Raw genomic sequence first — 6,394 nt, 5'->3', positions numbered from 1 at the left:
AGGCTAGAGAGGGACCTTCCATATGATCCAGTAATTCCTCTCCTGGGGTTATACCCCAAGGACTCCATAACAACCAACCAAAAAGAGGTGTGTACTCCTATGTTCATAGCAGCACAATTCATAATAGCTAAAACCTGGAAGCAACCCAGGTGCCCAACAACAGATGAGTGGCTGAGAAAGCTGTGGTATATATACACAATGGAATACTATGCAGCTATCAAGAACAATGAACCCACCTTCTCTGATCCATCTTGGACAGAGCTGGAAGGAATTATGTTAAGTGAGCTAAGACAGAAAGATAAAGATGACTATGGGATGATCCCACTCATCAACAGAAGTTGAGTAAGAAGATCTGAGGGAAACTAAAAGCAGGACCTGACCAAATTGTAAGTAGGGCACCAAAGTAAAAGCCCTGTGGTGAGGGGTAGACATGCAGCTTCCTGGGCCAGTGGGGGGGTGGGAGTGAGTGGGAGGGATGGGTCATAGTCTTTTGGTGGTGGGACTGGTGTTTATGCACACTCCTAGCAAAATGTAGACATATAAATCAGTAGTTAATTAATATGAGAGGGGGAAAATCAATTGTATATCTCAAAGTTTTTCAAAACACAAACTGAATCTTTTTAATATACAGGCTGTGTATTTGATATGTGGACTCTCTCAAAAGCCTAGAACAAGTAGATTAGAATCATCCAATAACACAGCTATATACAAGATACTGGATACTGTACAGCAAACCATAACAAGAGGACTTTTCAAAGTTAACCCAATTACCAAATAATGTGATGATAACATTAACTATCGATTGTCTTTTTGAACCCTAAGACAGCAGGAACCTCACATCTCCACTATAGAGCCCCTACTTCCCCCAGTCCTGGAACCCTTGGATAGGGCCCACTTTCCCGTATGCCTCTCCCAATCCATATCAAATAATATTGCATCCGCCGATCACAACCTAACCAACGCAAGGATTGCCACCTCAACGTGCTTCACCGCAGACTGTGTCCAGAGACTTCACATGTGGAATGACAAACCTTCAGCTTCATTACTCGGGTGAGACCTTTCCTTTTATAGTACACTCTAATTTCATCTCTTGTGGTTCACTTTTTAACAAAGTCCCATAACCTAGATATACACCAGTTTCTGTGAGAGAGAGCTTATGTTCACACGTATCCATAAACTACTGCAAAATATATACCTGAAAGCAGAAGTACACTAGAGTTTGCAGTGAGTACCTCCCTAACACTTCCTCTCCACTATTCCAAGCTTTGGGTCCATGATTGCTCAACAATTTGTTTGGCTTCGTATGTTAACTCTCTTTTCAATCACCAGGTTCCAGATGCCACCAGGATGCTGGCCAGGCTTCCCTGGATTGAAGACCCCACCAATGTGTCCTGGAGCTCAGTTTCCCCAGAGACACAGCCTACTAGGGAAAGAGAGAGGCAGACTGGGAGTATGGACCGACCAGTCAACGCCCAAGTTCAGCGGGGAAGCAATTACAGAAGCCAGACCTTCTACCTTCTGCAACCCTCAACGACCCTGGGTCCTTGCTTCCAGAGGGATAGAGAATGGTAAAGTTATCAGGGAAGGGGGTGGGTTATGGAGATTGGGTGGTGGGAATTGTGTGGAGTTGTCCCCCTCCTACCCTATGGTTTTGTTAATTAATCCTTTCTTAAATAAAAAAAAATAAATAAAAAAGAACTACCAATGAAACCTCACATAAAATAAGAATAAGGACTAAGACAGTTAATAAGAATAATAACTTGCATTTACCTATTTTAGTTTTCTTTTATTCAAGTTATTCTATTGGGAGATTAATGATTTACAGTATAGTAATTGACACATGGGTTCAATTTTTAAACTTCCCATGATAGAGGTATGCATTTTCTAATAGGTGATAAGCTTTTACCTCTCTTGGCATGCTTTATAACAAGCATCAATATTTCACTATATTCACATATATTGAAACACCAAAGACAAGCTTAGTAACACAATATTTCTCTGGTTTTATCCTAATTTAGAATGTTTACTCTTAACAGACTCTATATGCAGCGTATCAAGGTATAAGGCAGCAAATGTAATGTGATTTAATCCTTTATAAATTGAGTATTTTCCCCAAGCCAAGCTTGTAAGTGTTATTTTATTAAGAAATTTAGAAGAAATATAAAACTGTACTTAAACTGTATTTGGTTTCTACTTCTATTATGTTCTCCATATGGTCCCAAATTAAATGTGTATTTGACAGCTTGCACCATATGAAATGTTCTGCAGTTACTTTTTACTATTGGGTTGTTGGAATAGTCATGACATAACTTTCTATATTTTTTTCTATGCAGACACAAGTCATGACTTTTTTGACAACCCAATAGTAAGAAAATTTCTAAAGAAGTTTAATCTAAAATAGACTATGTCTAGAAGAGTCACCATGTTTTTTAAATTCACATTTATTTATTTATTCCCTTTTGTTGTCCTTGTTTTATTGTTGTAGTTATTATTGATGTCATTGTTGTTGGATAGGACAGAGAGAAATGGAGAGAGGAGGGGAAGACAGAAAGGGGGAGAGAAAGATAGACAGCTGCAGACCTGCTTCACAGCCTGTGAAGGGACTCCCCTGCAGGTGGGGAGTCGGGGGTCCTTGCACTTTGCGCCACCTGCACTACAGCCTGACTCCCCGTCACTGTTTTTTAAAGTGACTAAGAAGAAATATATAGTTAACCTTATTTCTTTTATATACAAAAATCTTTACTATTTTATCAAGGTATAGTATATTATGGTCCTTTAAATTTAGATCATATACTATATATTATTTAAATAATCCTTATGTATTTCAAGTTTAAATTTGTAATGTTTTTAAATATAGTCTGATTACTTTCATATAGTTGTTGATTGAATAAAATTCACAAAATAAATATTTTAGTTTCCACATTATCTGGATACTTAACCAAGGAAATCAAAGAAGTTAAAACAATAACCATTTTATTCTACAGTAATTTCATTTCTCCTTGGTAGGGAGTGTGTAGAATGTTCTACATTCAAATTAATTCCTGGTCCAGTCCATTGTTCAGAGTACTCTTTTATTTATCTAGAATATAATATTGGTTATCAAATTGTGCTTGCATAGATAAAACTATCTTTATTAAATATCAAAGTATTACAATGGCTGATTGCTTTCTGGGCAATTGCACTGTTATCTTTGGGATTTCAAAAATTGTCCTGAGATTGGATTGTGTCTACATTAAGTAATAACTGTTGATAGTAATGTTTTCATTATTTTTGAAATAGAACTTGCTTATGTTTCATTGCTGATTGCATTAAAGTAGCATTTTCATTCCAATAACAACCTTCATATTTAAATAATAAATTTAATTTACACTTAAATCTATAAACATTCTATGGTGATATGATGTTTCCGCAGATAAAACACGTGCTCCAGTAAATGGTTTCTATTCTTGTAAGTTTAAAATGTATGAACTAATGGAGAGATATATTAATTCATTAATTCATTCCAAGATATTTTTAAATAAAATATAGATATATTACAGAAGTTTTAAACTACCAAAGACTCCAGAAAAAGGGATAAAAATAGCACAAGGACTGTTTACTGAAGGACCCAGGGCTGCCCCTTGGTTACAATACCCTCACTCTAATGCAGAGGTCTGGAATAGGCCGAATTAGACTATAATAAGCCTACATGCTGAGGATGAGAGTCACATAAACTTATCTGTGAACTCTGACTACCAGGATTCTTCCTTAAATTCTATGCAATATACACAGGATGACCAACAGATAAACCCAATATTTCTTAGGACATCAAAGACATGTACCTGATGAAATGATAATTAAACATATAGTTACGTTAATAGTATAGTTAAGCTTTAAACACCCCTACCTGCACTCTAATGTTCCCCCACACACATGAGGAATATGTTATGACCTTTCCATATGATGTATATCTACTTGTTGCATACGTCTTGACTTTTACTCCATGATGTATGTTCACTTAAAAAATCTTTGATTTTCCTCATGCCTTCTTGATGTTATGCATAATTTTATCAACAAATAAAGAGTTCTGATTGTGGTTGTTCTTTTGACACTGCCCTGTCTTGGGATGTTCTGTGTGTATCCCTCAGGATCTCTTCAGATCATCAGCATGGTATCTGAAGTTAATCTTTCTTAGCCCTGAGATGCAATAGATATCATGGTCCTGGTATCTGGCTAAGGTTCTCCCCACCCATTCCCATAGTTGCTTTACTCCCACACCTAAAAAAAAAAAAAAAAAAAAATCTGAAAAAAAAAGTGGGCCATGAAAACAGTACAGCCATCCTGCAGTCACCAAGACCTAGTATTAACAATGGTAGAAAAAAAAAAAAAAGAGACATCTATATAATAGGTGAAAATATTCACACACCAGGCATCAGGCAAAGGACTAGTACTCAAATTATAAAAATAACTCAAGGCCTATAATTATGTGGAAAACTAAACAAATAAGATATCAGGGGACATACACATGGCCAAAATCACATGAAGACACTCTTACTATTACAAAAATAAAAATAAAAACAACCAACCAAACAACTCTAAAATTCTACTTCCATCTGTGACAACAGCTTATATTAATAATTGCTAAAGAGGATATAGAGAGCAAAGGAATCTATATATAATGTTGATGGGAATGTAAATTAATCTGATAGAGAACAGTATGGAAATTTCATTAAAAATAGGCTTACCATATGACCTAGCAATTCCAACCCTAGTTATTTATTCAAAGAACATAAAAACACTGAGCTGAAGAAATGTGTGCATATCTCTGTCCAATTTAGAGTTCTTTATAATAGAGGCAAAGTGGTGGCACACCTGGTTAAGCACATATATAATATGGTAATAATCCAAGGGCCCAAAGAAATGAATAAAAATATATTATATATTTATACAATGTAATACTACTCATTTGTAAGAAAGGATAAGACCTAAACTTATGCTACAGCAGGTACCTCCCCAGGGAACTTTCTCCCCACCCCCACCCCCATAGGAGCTTTAACAACAGAGGAAGAGCAGGAAGGAAGTGCCTGCTAGTGTTTCTCACTGATTGACAAGTTCAAAAATCTATAAGGCTAGGATGTTTATTTGATAGTTGCTATAGAGTTCTGCATCTCAAGATGTGAAAAGGTGGAAAGAGAAGAACATTAATCTAAAGAGGCAAATAGAGACTACCTCACAATAAAAATCACTTTGAAATGTTTTCACTTTAGTTGGTTGTTTATTTGAAATGGAAGTTTTCAATATGAAGCTTGGAATCAATGTATCAATGTTTTCTCAAAATCTGTTCTAGGACTGTTTTATTGGAATTATAGTGAATATACATTTTTCTGTGTATGATCTAAAACATTTTAATAGATTGAACTATTCATCAACATGACATATCTGTACATATATTTAATTCTCGTTTTATGTCCTTAAATTATTTTATATAAGTGTACCCATATAAACTCTGTGTGCTAATTATACTGCTATTTCTTACATAATGTTTGTAAATTTGTATAGACATAAAACACATATATATTTCCCCCAGTTTATATTTCCTTGGAGTTATTTTCTATATACTTATAAGACATAGAATATCTTCTTTGAATTTGATGCAGGAGCTCAGTCCAAAGGATGACTGAAGAAAAATTCCTTAACATAATATAGGTCAAATGACATTTGCTTTCCCTTATCACTAAGGGCTGATATGCCAAGAAGGCATTCTAACATTATCATTTTTTTTAAATTTTTGGTATTAACTTTATTTATTTGGTACAGAGAGCTAGAAAGCAAGAATGAATAGAGTGGTAGAGAGGGAGAGAGAGTGGAATTAAGTGGTGGCATAACTGGTTGAGCACACATGTTACAATGCACAAGGAGAGAGGTTTGAGACTCCAGTCCCCACATGTAGGGGGAAAGTTTTTCAAGTGGTGAAGCAGTGTTGCAGATGTCTCTCTGTCTCTCCCCCTCTCTTTTAAAAAAGTTGTTATTATTATATTTATTTATTTATTGGACAGAGACAGCCAGAAATCGAGAGGGAAATGGTGACAGAGAGGGTGAGATACAGAGAAATACCTGCAGCACTGCTTTACCATGTGTGAAGCTTTCCCCCTACAGGGGGCTCGAACCTGAGTCCTTGCACATTTTAACATGTGCTCAACCAAGTGTGCCACCACCTGGCCCCACATTATCATTTTTTAAAAAATACCTTTTCAGGTATTTCCTGTTAATTTTTCACGTTTTGAAATCTTACAAGTATACAAAAAAAAAAAGGCAAGCTTTTTTTATATAGTTAACATTTCCCCGTTAAGTTCCATAACTGCCTTGGTATTCTAATGTAGTATTTATTTGAAACTAATCTTTTCTTGATCAGTTA

This window comes from Erinaceus europaeus, chromosome 2, assembly GCF_950295315.1.
Source record: "Erinaceus europaeus chromosome 2, mEriEur2.1, whole genome shotgun sequence".
In the NCBI taxonomy this organism is placed as follows: Eukaryota; Metazoa; Chordata; class Mammalia; order Eulipotyphla; family Erinaceidae; genus Erinaceus; species Erinaceus europaeus.
This window is presented reverse-complemented; position numbering follows the sequence as displayed.